The sequence below is a fragment of the Eretmochelys imbricata genome, chromosome 2 (assembly GCF_965152235.1).
Source record: "Eretmochelys imbricata isolate rEreImb1 chromosome 2, rEreImb1.hap1, whole genome shotgun sequence".
Taxonomy (NCBI): domain Eukaryota; kingdom Metazoa; phylum Chordata; order Testudines; family Cheloniidae; genus Eretmochelys; species Eretmochelys imbricata.
In genome coordinates, this window is record NC_135573.1 from 64,906,761 (window position 1) to 64,923,746 (window position 16,986).

Genomic DNA, 16,986 nt, shown 5'->3' on the forward strand with positions numbered 1-16,986 from the left:
AAATAAAAAGTTGTTTATATAAGACTTTCCTATATTCTGGTAACAGCTATTTTGTATGAGTAATCTGGGAAAAGTAAGTTACTTACATGGAACTTTTGTCATCTGAAAATAAGTATTAACTTTGGCTTCTATATATACAGCTAGAAAATTAATAGGACACAATCATAGGGTGCATTTACACAAGAGAACTGCATCAGTGCCATTCACACTAGTGCATGCATGACATCAACATTTTGACCAACATCCCAAGGATTGAACTGAGGACCTCCAGAGCTAAGAGCATGATCTTTTACAGTGTACGCTGAAGAGCCATGGTTCTCTAGGTGGGGTAGTAATGGACTCTTATCCTCTGCAGATCGGGCAAAAAGGAGGACTAATACAAAAACATCCATGCTGTTCTGAGTGTACCATGTTCCATGGGTGTACCAGTGTTTTGAGTGTACCATGCTCGCACACAGCACTCCTTGAAAGCATTGCCTATGTGTTGTACATGTCCGGGGTGGGCAAACTTTTTGGCCCAAGGGTCACATCTGGGTTTGGAAATTGTATGGCGGGACATGAATGCTCATGAAATTGAGGGTTGGTGCAGGATGGGGTGAGGGCTCCTGCTGGCGCAGGGGGTTGGGATGTGTGTGTGGGGGGGTGAAGGCAAGGGATCTGGCTGGGGGTGCAGGCTCTGGGGTGGGGCTGGGGATGACGGGTTGGGAGCGCAGGAGGCTGCTCCGGGCTAGGACTGAGGGGTTTGGTGGGTGGGAGGGGGATCAGGGCTGGGGTAGGGGGGTTGGGGCATGAGAGGGGATCGGGGTGCAGGCTACAGGTAGCACTTACCTCAAGTAGCTTCCAGAAGCAGCAGCACGTCCCCACTCCGGCTCCTATGCAGAGGTGCGGCCAGGCGGCTCTAGGTGCTGCCCTGTCCGCAGGTGCTGCCCCGCAGCTCCCATTGGCTGCGGTCCCTGGCCAATGGGAGCTGTGGGGGCAGCGCTTGGGGCAGGGGCAGTGTGCAGAGCCTCCTGTCTGCCCCACACATAGGAGCTGAAGGGGAGGCATGCTGCTGCTTCTGGAAACCATGTGGAGTGGGACAAGCCCCTGACCCTGCTCCCCGGCTGGAGTGCCAGAGCAGGGCAAGCCCCGGACCCCACTCCCCAGCGGGAGCTCAAGGGCCAGATTAAAGTGTCTGGAGGGTCTGATGCGTTCCCTGGGCCATAGTTTGCCCACCTCTGTATGTGTCCCACAGTTCCTGGCACAAAACTCTGGAGCAAGTATAGAATGTCTGTTTGCACCTATTCTTGTTTTTGCTTTGTTCCACTCAGTGCTTTAGATAGTTCTGCCCTACACAACTACCCACACAAATGCTGTGAAGACAAGGAGTTATGTCCTGCTATGCCTTCACACTATCAATGCAGATGCAACTAGCTTCCCTCCACACCCATGGGATCTCCTACTAGATCAGCTCAGAGTCCGATGATCCAGAGTTTGCTATGACACTATTGAGGATGTAAGGAGCAATATTACTGCTTTTCCTTGTATTACTTTTACAACTGTATATTTCGTTGTGTAGTTTTCCTTTCTTATTTCTTTTTGAGTTTTGTTTCATTGAATTGTTTTCTTATTTTGTTCACTCTCAAGATGAGGGAATGAGATGACAGGCCTGATTCCAGACGGAAGATAGCCCTACACCAGGCTTTTCCTGAGGTCCAGCCTTTTGGAAGACAGGGATCACTGAGCCATGGGAAGGTAAGTAGTGAGATTGTTTCAAATTTATCAGACACCTTACTGATAGAGGCCAATATAAAACATGGCTTCCCTAAGCATAGTCCAGGATGACACGTGGAAATTACCAAATCAGATCATTCATGTGGTCCATATAGTCCTGTATCTGACAGTACAAACAGATACTTCAGAAGAAGGTGCAAACAACCTGAAGTTAGGCAGATGTGCCTGCACATTAGTCTCCTCCTAAATCCCTATAAGAAATTGGCTTCCACTCTGAAGCATGAGGTTAAATATCTCTTCCAAAATCTGTTCACATTAGTGATAACTATTATCCATACAAATAGTTATTATAAGTTATTACCCATACAAGTGTCCAATCTCTCTTTTTTAAACTTTGCAAAATTTCTGGCCTCAGTATCACCACGTAGCAATGATTTCCACAGTTTAATTACATATGTGAAAAATATTTCCTTTTATTAGTTTTGAATTTGTCACCTTTTAATTTAATTTAATGTCCCCTTGTACTTGTGTTATGAGACAAAAAGCAGAAGCCCTTGATCTACCTTTCCTATACCATTCATTATTTTATATACTTTTATCATTTCATCTTATTCATCTCCTTTCTGAAAAATAATAAAAATACCAAGGTCTTATATAGTGCTTTTCATCCATAGCTCTCAAAGTGTTTTACGAAGGAATAATCTCACTTATCAATCTTTGAACCTTCTAATTTTACCAAAGGGGGGGGGGGTTGGGCAGGGAAGATAAGCGACCATTTCTGCACACAGCATTCGAGGTTAGGCTACACCCCATCAACTTACATAAAAGCATTACAATAGTCCCCATATTATTCTCCATTATATACCCATCCTAAAATCTTGTTTAACTGCAACTGCACTTTGAGCCAAGGTTTTCACTCAGCTGCCCACAATGGCACTCAGATCCTTTTCCTGAATGATACAGTGAATTTAGAACCCTGTAAGGTATATGAGTAGTTCAAATGTTTCCCTCCATTGTTCATTTACTTTGCAATCTGCTAGGAATCCCATTACTTTCCATTTTCCCAGGAGACTGGGGTGGTGAACACTCCTCCTAGGCTTTCCTCCAGGTTGCTGCCTTCGGATATCGTCACAAAGACTTTTAAATCACACTTTAGATAGTAGATTTCTGGATATCCTTGCTTAGGTTTAAGCCACTTGATTGCTTTTAGCACGGCTCTTAGTCTGGACAATTAAACTCTATTCAATCAGTTTCGTTGGTAGATATTCAGATCTTCAGGTTTTGGTTCCAATGCTGAGGGGAAATACTTGTTTAAAAATGCTATCTGTGTTGGAATTTTAAAAACAGACATTTCTATTGATCTTAAGTTTTGCAAAAGCTTATTTAAAAGATCTAACTTTTGAGCCAAAGTTAAGTTTTTCTTTTAAAAATGATTCACGAGGATTTAAAAAAAAAATGCCCAGCAGCCAGACAAGCCACTAACATTAACAGTTTCAATAAAGTCTTCTCAATGTATCTGCTCAATGAACTACAAGACTGAGGATGTTTAAATTTTAGCCACTTTTCGAAGTGTGCCTGTGAAGCAAAGTTCACAGGATTGATCCACTGATTTCAAAATGAATGTGCACGCACACAAGCTTTGATGACATTTTTTAATGCAATCCAAAAATATCCGTGCCTTACCTTGCCTCTCCATCTCCTGAATGACTTTTTTCAAAAGATTAAAAAACTATTTAGAACAGACCAGTAAAAACCAGGATATTTGAAGTTAAGGCTCACATTCTCTCCAACTTTCCCCATGTACTATGATGTAAAATTGATGGATATTGCTGTCACAATTTTAACTTCTCTGCCTCATGTCAAGACTTTACATTAAAATGTTTAAAATACTGTTCCCCATCTCATTCATTTAAGAGCTTCTCAAAACTAGTGAATTAAGTTTTGTAAAATGTTAACCTGTAGACTTTCACATTCTTTCAGTCCCACTCACTACCTCAAAAAAGCGTATATGTAACATTCACTCAAGTGGTGCTTTAAAATATTTAAATTTATATATTACATGCACAAATTATGTATGAAATTGGAAAGCCAAAAATCTAAAAAAGTTATACCAACTCCTATTCACAATACTAGGTTATTGAGAATTAAAAATAGGCATCCCAGTTCAACCAAATAAATACCTTATACATTCAAATATTTCTATATTGCTAGAAATTTTCATTCACATACCTCAAAAGCATCATTAGTGAAACAGCCTGTCTGCTCTAATTAGTTTTCATTTGGTATTACTTTTGTCTCATTTTACTTTGCAAATGTTTTCGTTTAAAATTTTATATCAATATGATCTTTAATTTTTAGCATTATACTTTTCAAAAGTGGGTGTGATTAAGTCCAATTTTCTGTGCACTGTGTGTTAACATTTTTGCACCAAACTGTATATCCCTGACTGACAGCCCCACATTGCTCCCTAGTGTGAAGCTGTGTAGGAGCAGCACAAATCTGGGAGGAGGCTGAGAGATCAGAGGCAGCTTGAAGGAGGCATTTCTCCACCCTAGAACAGTTGTCTGAATTGTTTGTTTTTTTTTAAACAGGGTTGAGAAGGGAAGGAAGGTAGGACAGGTTATTACCAGTGAATATTGGCTTAAACCTATCATAGGGACTTATTTCAAATAGTTCTTCATCTTTAAATCTACATTGGATTAACTACAGTTACAGGGTCACAATTTCTAATGACAGAATCCTGTTTTCCGTTTATAAAAAATTACAAAACGATATGTACTACATACATTTACAAAAAGATTGAAAACTTACCTGCACACTTCAGAACACAAATCATTTCCCCCCAACTGCTTTTAGTAATAAATGAGGCCATAATTTAGCATCTTGGTACAGAATTTAATCTTCCACAGGAAAGAAACCAGTAAAGATTAAATACAAATAGGTATTAATCCTGTTTGATATGCAGGCAAAATTATTTTTGGTGCTCTTTGAAATAAGGTGAAAAAGGTGCTCAGAAATATTGCAGTGTTTACTAGACCCACATCTCCTTAAATCTTTTAGAGAAAAGCTGTTTTTGTAAACATTTAACAAAGAACAGATGGCCCGTTTTAATCATGTGAAAAAAACCTGGAGCTCACATTAATACTCCTACAACAGACTACTGGGTCTAGTCACCTCCCTAACCAGCAGTACTGTCTTCAGTAATGCCATTTAATTTTACTATGGACATTTTCTCATCAATTTCCACTGCCTGACAGTTAATCAATGTCATTAACATGCAATATGACCATGCAGGACGTTGCTAAAATCTTGTTATTAGAGCAAACGTGGAGATTCCCAAAGATTTTAAAAATGCAACTTTTAAAAAAAATAACTTGACGCTCAACAAATTACCTTTGATAACAAAATGTTTTCATAAAATTAAAGCCCAGCCATATTTGAATAAATTTCATACAAATATGGCATTTGAGAAAATTCTTCAGATATGTACAATCTCACCCGATTTCACATTTATTTTTTAATTTGCAAACAAACATTAGAAGCTCAAAAGATTTAATAAATTAAAAGTAAAGAAGCTTGTGCATAAGGATGTTTACATATTTAAATCCAAACTCATTTTCCACTGCTCAGAAAAGATGGATGGCTCAAATGAGGCCTGTTATGTAAAGTGGCAGGATGGACAGGATGCAGAATTAATCCAATGAGGGTTAGTGTGAGGGAAAAGGGGGAGGAAATGGTGAGGAATTAAGAAGGAGACTATCTTTCTGTTGCTTGAACAAGGATTGAAACAACGTGAACTATACTTAAGAAGTGATAGCAGATGGGTGTCAGTTCCCTGGCAGAGGAGCCTCTTGAGATATTGAGATTTTCAGCTCTACAGTAAGAGCAACAGAGTATGTGACGTGACTCAGCTAACTTTGTCAGATATAAACACCAGCATTAAAAAAATCCCTATTTACTTTGACAGCTGAGAAACGCCATTTGAATTTGCATCAGGCACTCTTCTAGACTCCAGGAACCCGTTCAGACCCTATGAAGCACATCTAGGATAACCACATTTTATTTACGCTTTTGGAATCTCATCTGCTAATCATGGCATATAACATGAGAAGAAATGTCCAATTAGTTTCCTGACTCCAAAATCTGAACTGCTCCCAACACCATCCCCAACTTATGGGACAATAGGATACAGATCCAAACTTTTCAGTTTAAGCAAACTTTTCCTCGATAACAAGTATAATTCTGGTAAGTTTTATCTCTTCCATCTAAACCATGGTTCTCAAACTTTTGTACCGGTGACCCCTTTCATATAACAAGCCTCTGGGTGTGACCCCTACTTATAAATTAAAAACACATTTTTATATACTTAACACCATTATAAATGCTGCAAGCAAAGCAGGGTTTGGGGTGGAGGCTGACAGCTTGCAACACCCCAGTTTGAGAACCCCGATCTAAACAGATATGCTGATTCTCTTCAGAAAGGTGCAGACAGCATCCAGTGACTGAATTCAGACCTCTTTTTAAAGAGGTGGCGATAGGGGCAAGAGGTTAGACAACAGGAGACAGCAGCAACACATCTGGAAAATAGAGCTGTGTAATGCCAGGGCCCTACCCAATTCTTGGCCGTGAAAAATGCATCACGGACTGTGAAATCTGGTCTCCTCTGTGAAATCTGGTCTTTGGTATACTTTTACCCTATACTATACAAATTCACGGGGTAGACCAGTGTTTCTCAAACTGGGGGTCCCGACCCAAAAGGGGGTTGCGGCATTGGCACCCTTACTTCTGTGCTGCCTTCAGAGCTGGGTGGATGGAGAGCATCGGTGCCAGGTGTTCAGATCTGAAGGCAGCGCCCCACCAGCAGCAGCAGCGCAGAAGCAAGAGTGGTAAAAAGGCCCAACTCTGAAGGCAGCAGCACAGAAATATGGGTGGGAATATCATACCTTACTTCTGCGCTGCTCCTGATGGCAGCACTACCTTAACAGCTGGGCGCCCAGCCAGCAGCGGCCACTCTCCATCCACACAGCTCTGAAGGCAGCATAGAAGCAAAGATGGCAATTCCATGACACCCCCCGCCCCGCCCCGCCCCCCCCCCCCCACACACAAAGACAATAGCTTTGCAGCTCCCCCAACCTCTTTTGGATCAGGACTCCTACAGTTACAACATTGTGAAATTTCAGATTTAAATATCTGAAATCATGACATTGACTATTTTAAAGAAATTAACCCAAATGGACTGTGAATCTGGTAGGGCCCTAGCCATGGAGGTTAGTTATTAGTAGGTTCAAGCTCGATGACAAGGTCATCAGGGAGATGAAGTCTACACATGCAATATATGCCCCATTCCTATCACTTTGAATCCCTTCATTAGCGTCTCCTCTTTTACTGAATTAAATTCATGCTCCTAATCTTTACCTACCTGTACTAGGCCGCATAGGACTTTTCCCCTAAATATCTATCCCCTCATTTTCCTTTTACTTCCCCTCTCACTCCATATGCTCTCCCTAAAACTTTCACCCTCCTGATTCCTTTGCCTTATACCATTCTTGGTTTCGGGCTCTCTTTCATGCTGCCCCCTGCATCTGGAACATGCTCAGGCCTAGTCGACACTAGGAAAAATAGTAACAGCAGTAGTCCAGCTGCAAAGTTGGAAGAATCAGAAGACAGGGCTCACCACAATATGTTTGTCAACCCTGCAATTGAAGGTGTGCTTGGAGCTGGTATAGGCATACCCATGTTAGCTATAATCCAGTGAACGAGGCTAAAATTAGTGGTGTAGATCCAGCAGTATAGGCTGCGCAAGCCCGAGCAGAACCCTCGATACGTACTCTCATTACTAGAGCCCACACTGGGATCAGTGTTGCCATGTCATGCATGCCATGCCATGCATATTTTATCTGCACTAGTTAGATTAAACCTACTATGGGAATGCTTACATGAGCTGCAATCACACCTTTGATTTCAGTACAGACACACCCATAGTCAAAGTCTTAATCAACTACTAGTACAGATGCACCAGTGCTGGAATATGGGTACAGCCTCACTGTCATCCATCAAGACTATTCTCTCCTCTCTAAATCCCTCTGTGCACCCCATCTCTTCAAATAATCCTTCCTCATTCTCATCCCATGCTCTTCTGCTCCTAAACCACCATCCGAAATTTAACTGCAAGATCTTTTGGGGGCAGGGGTAGATTTGATAGTATATAAGTGTTCAGGCAAAACAGCATCATTCACTGCCATTCACTTTCAAGATACAATAGTAATAAGACCTCAAATACTTGTCACAGTTAATATTTCAGGATCTAGGATGACAGCTGATTTGATCTGCTTCAACTAATTTTTTCAGGAGGTCCCTTTTGCAATATAGGGAAAGCCAAAACAGTTAAACTTTTTAAGAACAATTCTGAAGAGTTGCCACGTTTTCTTTAAACACTGTAGAAAAGGCTATAGTATTATAAACTATTTTACAAATGGATAGGGTAATAATTAATCTTGTAATTTTGTAACTCTGGAAACACATTGCCATGTCTCATTAACACCTTTCGAACAAGAAATAGTGTTAACAGGCCACTTCACCTTGAATGGTCCCCTAAACTATCTATTCGATCTTGTATTTAGCTGTGACACTGAGTACCTTTCCCAGACCTGAAGAAGAGCTCTGTGTAGCTTGAAAGTTTGTGTCTCTCACCAACAGAGTTCGTCCAATAAAAGATATTACCTCACCCCACTTTTTGTGTCTCATATCCTGGAACCAACATGGCTAAACACCGCAGCATATGACAACAGTTATTAGTCATTTTCCCCTGGGCTTTATAATTCCTAAATTGTGGTCTGTGAAGCACTGAGCATTTGGTGGTGGCGATTGAGAGCTGACTCACATTGTATTGACTCTCCTTGCTTGCCACTGAAAGAATTAGAATGATAGGAGGGGAAATTGACATGAACAGCAAAAACAGACACGAAAGACAGCTGAATACATACCTACTTTCCAAGCTGCTTTTTCACATAAGCAATTGCTATAGTTGCCACAGCTATTTTATACAGCTGCAAATGGGATGCGGGATGGTCCACAAAACAACAGCTCTATTATGAACTGATCCACAGTATGAAAGTGTTGAGGACTCCTGGCTTAAGATAGCAGTGTAAGATCACTGCTAAAGAATTTAGGGTGAATTCTACACATGACAAACCTAGCAATGCGCACATCCTAACTAACTTGACATGTTTTTCCTATGAACAGAGTAGTCAAAACCTCTCAAGTTAACAGATTTTACCAGCTCTAGTTGTACTGCCATCCACACATGATGGGACAAACTGGGCATAGAATTCATCACAGTAACGACCCCAGCTCAACATCTTCACCACCCTGCTAGCAGAGTACTATTTCAAATGGATTCCACTTAGCTAACCCAGAGTCACCTCTATGAAAGTCCCTGACACCAATTTACAGCAGAATGGTAAAGGTTGTACTTCAGTTATCTATGGTCCAAGAGGCAAGAAACATACTAATGAAATTTCCACCCTGCACTTTCAATACTTGTGCCCAAAGAACTCAAACACATTAAGCAAAAGGCGGGGGACAGGATGGGCACACTAAAGGAAGCCTGACGTACACTCAACTAACTCACCATTACTTTTGATCTCATGTCTTTGAAGTATGACCTGAGCCAATGGTCTGATTTTAAATGATTTTGGTTATCCGTTTTCTTATAGTGTAAGCTGGACTTTTCAGTTGCTCCAACACAAGATCAAAAAGGAGCCTAACACTAGAAAAATCCTCTGGTTATTCCAAGAGTACCCATAAACACAAGGTTTACTCTCAACTTTATTTACAACAGGTGCTGGCTATGCAACTTTTGCTAACCTAATGCAAGTTGCCTGGGTGAATTCTCATAACAAACTGAGATTACTCCAGACAAATATTTTGAAGGAATGTTACATAAAACTGCAGAGTTGAAGTAGACAGTTTTGTGGGAAATTCAACACAAGAGTTAGGCTGCTGCTACAAGAAAAAAACCCAACCCGCCCCCCCCCCCCGCCCCCATTCACCTTAAAGCAAGTTTTGAGAACTACTGTAAGTTGTTTTGCTATATAATTCCTGTAAATAATGGTATATTATAAACAAAAGATGAATTCTTAAGTCATGTGCTTCTCTCTTAGTTGCAAAAGATTTCTCTCAGTATAAAACTGAACCCAGTAGCTGTAGCAAAATCAGAACCCTTTTGCAGCTATGTCTAGAAACAAGAAAGCTCTTTTGGAAGGATGAGAATTATATTCTTCTTGCTACCTTCCTACTTCTCCCCCCAACTTAAAAATATGTTCTTTCAAGCTAGGTACTGAAGTTCCAGTCTGTAAGGTATAGCCTAAGTTGGAAGCAGGCAGTTTCAGCATCACATTCATAATCTTGACATGACATTGTAGCCACACAGTCAGGCCTCGGTTAGTTTTCTTCTTAAGAACTAGCAGTCTTGACTTGTTCAACCCTCTTATAGCCAGGTTATGGTAATTTAGTAATAAATACCCCAAGAATTATTTTTTTTAATCAAGCAAGGCTTCAGATCACTTATAAAAGTGTTTTAGAATTGCCCTTGCTCATTTAGGTTCTCCTCTAGCAGTAAAGTTCACTTCTCCTACTCACATCTTAAGTGGCATGTTGTAAACTTCACCAGGCTTAGTGCAGAGCAGTACTCCAAATGCCAATACACAGAGCAGACAAGCCACTAACGTTGGTCCAAAAAGATAAACTAGTAAGGTCCATTTATCTTCCCACTTCAGGATGAAATTGGGAAACGAAATTAACTTAATACACACTGAAAATTAGAAATCCCTTAATATACTAATGTTCTGTCTTTTCTCCCAACCCCATACAAACAGTTAGGGACAAACTGCTTAATTAATACCTACATATGAAATTATAAAGTCAGAAGATATGCCACTGCTGCTTGTTTAGTGAACTTATAATTCAGAAAGAACAGTATACACTTGGGCCTAGCTCATTAATGAAAGCATCATCATCTAATGGTTAAAGCTCAGAACTGGTAGGCCAGGAGATTTGGGTTCTATTGCCAATTCTGCCATAGACTGACACTTTGGGGAAGTCATCCTTTTTGAACAGCTGTTTCCCCACCTGTAAAACAGGAATACCACCAACCTGACCAGTGCATTGTGAAGATTAATGCACTGTTTACAAAATGAACCTCTTAGATAAAAGATACTTTAGAAGCTCAACACGTTGAGACAATAGAATAAAGGGGATGTCTATAAAATGGTTTCAAAAAATTCATTTTTAGAATATTGTAAAATTTGTATTAATGATATTATGGAATGAATCATCATTTATTCTAGGATTTTGAGTTAAGATTCAGCTTATCTGATTTTACATTTTAGTGTTATAGAAGAGGCTCCCAATACCAGTAAGAATCAAGGGAGATGAACACGCCATCACATGCTATGGAGGGCACTGCTAGCTTTTCATCCTAAGAGTTAAGTTCTTTGACCGACTAAATTGATTGGTTTTGAGAAAGTCTGCACAGGAATAATACATTAACCTACTGGTGCAGTAACAAATGGGGATCCGGTTTACTGGGCCAAGGAAAATAGAATGTGCTCAGTCTACAAAGAAGGTTTCATGAAGTTTGTCACTAAGCATACCTACCAACCACTGCATGAACAAAGAGCAAAACCCTTCCCCCCCAGAGGTGTAAGCATATAGCAGCACTGTTACAGTAGCCAAGAAACAGGGAAACAGCCTATTAATTTCCCCTTTCTCCCAAAATGAATCAAATACTTAACTTTACTGACAGCAGAGTTTAATTACCCTCAACTCATGAAACTTTATTAGAGGTTAGGCAAAGACAGTTTAAGATTTAAAGAGGATAATTATGTCCTTAAGACTCATTCCAGTAGGAGCTACACATGAAACTGAAGCTATTAAAGCAATTAAACATTTTACCAACACTGAAAGGGTCAAAAAAAAAAGGGAGGGTCGTTTACCAACTAAAAATATAGTAATGCCAGTGTTATGTAGCTGAAGAGATAATTGACATGACACTCTTTACAGATAGGGCACTGTTTTAGAACCTCTAGTTTTTATTCATGTGCGCACACATAAATTTTTATAGAAGGAACAGGAGTGACCCCTATTTAAGGTTGCCTACCACTTCCATTACATCAAATTCTTATAGTTTTTTTTTGAACAGCTCTAATATTTTCATGGTTTTCAGCAAGATTTTGAAATTTGACAAAGGGCTAGTTCCGCAGTCAGGAAAGTGCCTTTTGCTGTCTTCATGAAAATCAATTCAGATGAGATTGAGTTATAAACCATTTGTTTTTTTCCTAAAATAAAACACCATTTCCCACCCATTTAACAGAACCTAGTTTGTTTTTGGTTTGGCCAAAACCCAGCAACGTTCTAGAACACTGTATGTGTACCACCTTGGTTTTTCAACTTTAGAATTCCATACAAGGAGCTCAAACCTGGATGTGACACACACAAAATATATTTACATATTCTTCACTTTCTCTTTTATTCCCTCAAAATTCTCATTGATTTAGGACAGGGGTTCCCAAACTGGGGTTCATGAAATGTTACAGGGGGTTCTCGGGAGAAAATTCCCAAATGGCAGACAGAGCTGTCCCCAGGGACCCCGGGCAGCATGGGCCCAGCAGCCTGGAGCCCCTGGACTTCCAAGAGCTAAGCAGATCTATTACACTGAGGAGATTTAAACTTCAAGACTCCTTATAAGAAATGGAAAGGGAGGTGGATATTTTTTCCTGTTTTTAAAATTAAATAGGCAGCTAGTATTGTTTTTAAAATTATGAAGCACAAGTTTAAGCTTTGTTGTAACATGCGTTGTTTGCCTGGTCCACTCAAGACCTGAATGCTTATGTAGGAGGAACTCTGAGCTGGCTTCTTAATATCTTCATGCTGTTTCACATCTGATACTCCTTGATGAAACAGACTTGTCTTATAACAGGCTTATTTAAAGTGATACAAGCTACAAAAGTGAGATCTTGGAAGAGTGTTGCTGTGTTCATAATGTAATAAAAATACTGTAATTATAAATAATTAATAATAATGTGTAATAAGCATGTCATAAAAACAAATTTTATATTTTTAAGATCACTACTTATATAATTTATATTCCAGTAAAGGAGAAAATACCTGGAAATATTCATTTTTAGGAGGGGGTTTGCGAGACTTGACATTTTATTGAAAGGGGTTCACAGGTTGTTAAAGTTTGGGAACCACTGATTTAGGAGAAGTTGTAGCACAGCAGAAACCAGGAGACCGCAAGTTCTAAACATGCTCTTTCGACTGGTGCTAGTAACTGTACCCTTCCTAACCGATTATTATTATTATTCTCTTCAAGGCCTTTATACCCTATAAGGAGTGCACAAACTGGGAAGAGAACTCACAGCTTGAACACAAAACTACCCAATACAATCAACTTCGCCCACAGCCTCTGAAAAGAATAAATATGCCATATCTTTGTCCAGGGCTATGACATCCATAAATTCAGGTTACTCATGCATAGATGGAGAGTTTACCTACCTGCCATAAATGGAATTCTTCAAGATTTGTGGTCCCTATCTGTAATCCACTGTAGATACGTATATGCTCCATGCACCTAAGACTGGAAGATTCTTGCTAGTAAGGTCTGTTGGCATGTGCCTGCGCACACTCTCCCCTTGTGCTCTGAACCAGGGGCATAAAGGGTGGGCTTCTCCAGTTCCTTCTCTGCTGCAAATCACAGTTAAGAGCCAAAGCAGAGACAAAGCAAAGTAGGTAACAGAATATGGATAGGGACAACACATCTCAAAGAACTAAGGTTAAAGAAAGTAAGTGACTGCGACCCTCAGAACACCCCCGGTGCCAGTTAGTACACCTGCCATGATATATTACCAAAGGTGACATGAAATATATTACTTGAAAACTAATAACTCACTGATCATTAATACTCATGATTTATGTATAGTAAACCTACAAAGATCTTTACAGACATGTGCTGGAAATATGTTCTTAAAAAGTATCTGGCAAACAGTGCTTAAGCCACACCTGTTTCAAACAGGTGGAACGACATTCCTCTGTGTGGATGTGTCTCCAATGTAAATTAAACAAGGGGTGACCAAAGAAAGAAATGCACATTTACATGAAAGGTAAACAAAGCCAGAGAAAAGTAAGTGGGGGAAGCTGACCACTTATAATTTCTGTGAGGGATGGAGATTGCATCCTCAGGAAGCCTTCCTGCCTCTTGAAACAAGGTCATTGAACTCTGGAAAGATAAAGGCAGAGAGAAAAAGCCATTTTGGCATCCTTCTTCAGAGGAGACAAAGGAACCAAAAACACTTTGAGCTCTATGAAGGGACTTGGCCAAAGAGTCTAGTCAGCGATTCTGGAAAAGAGACTTGTTGAGAAACACTTCTTTGAACAAGAGAGTCCAGTTTGTTAAATCTGCTTTTAGCCTTAAAAGCATATTTTACTTTGTTTGCTTGTAACCCTTTATCATCTTTATTCCTTATACTCTGTTTCACTTAAACCTAAGACTGTTTAATAAACTTGTTTTACTTTTACTATAAGCCAGTTCAGTGCTTTTATTAAAATAGTGTTTGTTAACCTGCTGCCTGGTTACTGTCTCTTTAAGGAAGCAGGCAACAGTTTTTAAGTGTTCAGTGAGAGGGCTGGATACTACAGGGAAACTTGGGATTGGGCGGGTATTACTGGGTGGTAGAAACCAGGATGTGACCTACATACTTGTATACTGGCTGTTGGTGTCAGGATTGTGAACCACAGCAACATAGCATTTAAGGCACCAAAAATTCCAGGGCAGATAGTGACCCCTTACTAGATTGCATCAAAGTAACCTCCCTCTTTCTTCTTCAGGTGCATTCCATTGTGAGTGACTGACACGCACTACTTATGATTTCATTTTGACAAATAGGGAAGAATTGGTTGAAAATTTGGAAGTGGAAGGAAGCTTGGGTGACAGTGATCATGAAATGATGAGTTCATGATTCGAATGAATGATTGGAGGGAAAACAGCACAATAAAGAAGATGTATTTCAAGAAGGCAGACTTTAACAAATGCACAGAGATGGTAAGTAAGATCCCTTGGGAAACAAGTCTAAGGGGGGAAAAAAAAACAATTGAAGACAATTGGCAGTTTTTCAGACAGACATTAAAGGCACAAGACCAAGCTATCCCCCTGCACAGGAAAGATAGGAAATATGGCAAAAGACCACCCTGGCTTAACCACGAGATCTTCAATAATCTGAAACTCAGTGAAGAATCCTACAATAAGTGGAAACTAGCTCAAATTACAAATGATGCATATAAACAAGGAGGTATGATGGGATAAAATTAGAAAGGCCAAGGCACAAAATGAGATTAAACTAGCTAGAGACATAAAAGGTAACAAGAAAACATTCTGCAAATACATTAGAAGCTAGAGGAAGACCAAGGACAACATGAGGAATTACAGACCAGTCAGTTTAACTTCAAGTATCCAGAAAGATAATGGAGCAAATAATTAAATAATCAATTTGCAGACACCTAGAAGATAATAAGGTGATAAGTAACAGTCAGCAAGGATTTGTTAAGAACAAATTGTGTCAAACCAACCTAACAGCTTTCTTTAAAGGGGTAACAAACCTTGTCGATTGGGGGGAGGGGAGGAGTGGTAGATGTGGTATATCTTTACTTTAGTAAGGCTTTTGATACAGTCTTGCATGACCTTCTCACAAACAAACTAGGGAAATACAACCTAGATGGAGCTACTATAAAGGTGGGTGCAGAACTGCTTGGAAAACAGTTTCCAGAGAGTAATTATCAGTGGTTCACAGTCAAGTTGGAAGGGCATATCAAGTGGAGTCCTGCAGGGATCAGTTCTGGGTCCAGTTCAGTTCAATACCTTCATCAGTTATTTAGATAATCACATAGAAAGTGCACTTATAAAGTTTGCAGATACCACCAACCTGAAAGGGATTGAAAATGCTTTGGAGGATAGGATTAAAATTCCCAATCATCTGGACAAACTGGAGAAATGGTCTGAAGTAAATAGGATGAAATTCAATAAGGACAAATGCAAAGTACTCCACTTAGGAAGGAACAATCAATTGCACACATACAAAATGGGAAATGACTGCCTTCCTAGGAAGGAGTACTCAAGCATCAAGGTAAGATCCCAAGATGGGGGTAGGTTAGAGTAAACCATCCAGAAGCCCCATAGTCACTGAATGTGTGAAGAAGGAATTGCTGTCAATCAGAGGGCAGCAGGTGCTGATGGCTGCTAGATGAAACTGAAGAGAGCCAAGGAGAAAGACCTGGCGATTTCAAGGCAAGTAGGAAGTCCAAAATGGTAGAGATGTTCATTTCCTCTAGGGACATATGGTAAAGTAGAGTTCAAGTATAGAATCTTTTTCATTTAGCTAAGAAACACTTTCTTGTGAATTCTTTTCTACTATTGCTAAGGATGGTTTTAACAGCTACTGAACATTTCTGATCCAGGTTCAACACTTCCAAATGCCATACTGCAAGGTGAAGTGACTGAATTCAGACACCTGATCCTGCCCTTGACCTGTGCCAGGAGGTCTGGGAAGGATTGAATGCTAATTGGCAGACAGGACGACAGTCAAAGAAGAATGGGGAACCAAAATTGTTGCAGACATCTGAGAACAAAGAGGATGATCCACCACAGTGTACTCCTGGGCATTTTGTGCCAAAAATTGAAAATTCTGCAAAATCTGTCAAAATAACACTACATAATCACACCAGTTTCAATTATTTTGGTAATTTATTTCAAAATACCTGTCAGCAAGTAAGTCTAACAATACAGACACAAAATTTCCCTCAGGAGTAGAGTTAAAGAAACCCCTATGACAACGTAGTTCCTGTTTCTTTGCCCTAGCCTGTGGGGCAGACACCCATAACCCCTACCACCTCCCCAAACCAACCTGCAGATCCCTCCCACCCAAAACATCTGAACCCCCTCCATGCCCTAGAGCAAAACCACAGTGGCCCCTCCAGTCCAGATGCCCACACCCACTCCCCTATGAGCCTAGCTGTGGGGGCCCCCCCTTGCCCAGACCATCTAACCCCCTCTCCTCCTAGAGCCCAGGGAACCAGAGGGAGGTCCCAAGCTTGCACAGAGTTTCCTGTGCCCCACCCTCTCCTCTGGTAACTACAGCTGCCAGGAACCCTCTAGCTCCCTCTCCCACCCTCAGCAGTGTCTTCTATATACAAGCTAGCAGCACCGCAGCCCACTTCAGTGCA

The 16,986-nt window shown here is 40.4% G+C and overlaps 1 protein-coding gene across 1 annotated transcript in view; it reads right to left on the reverse strand.

The window, feature by feature from the left end:
* Positions 1-16,986, reverse strand: part of CHD7 (chromodomain helicase DNA binding protein 7) — a 117,206-nt gene that overhangs the window by 70,805 nt on the left and 29,415 nt on the right. The gene's annotated exons all lie outside the window — the stretch shown is intronic.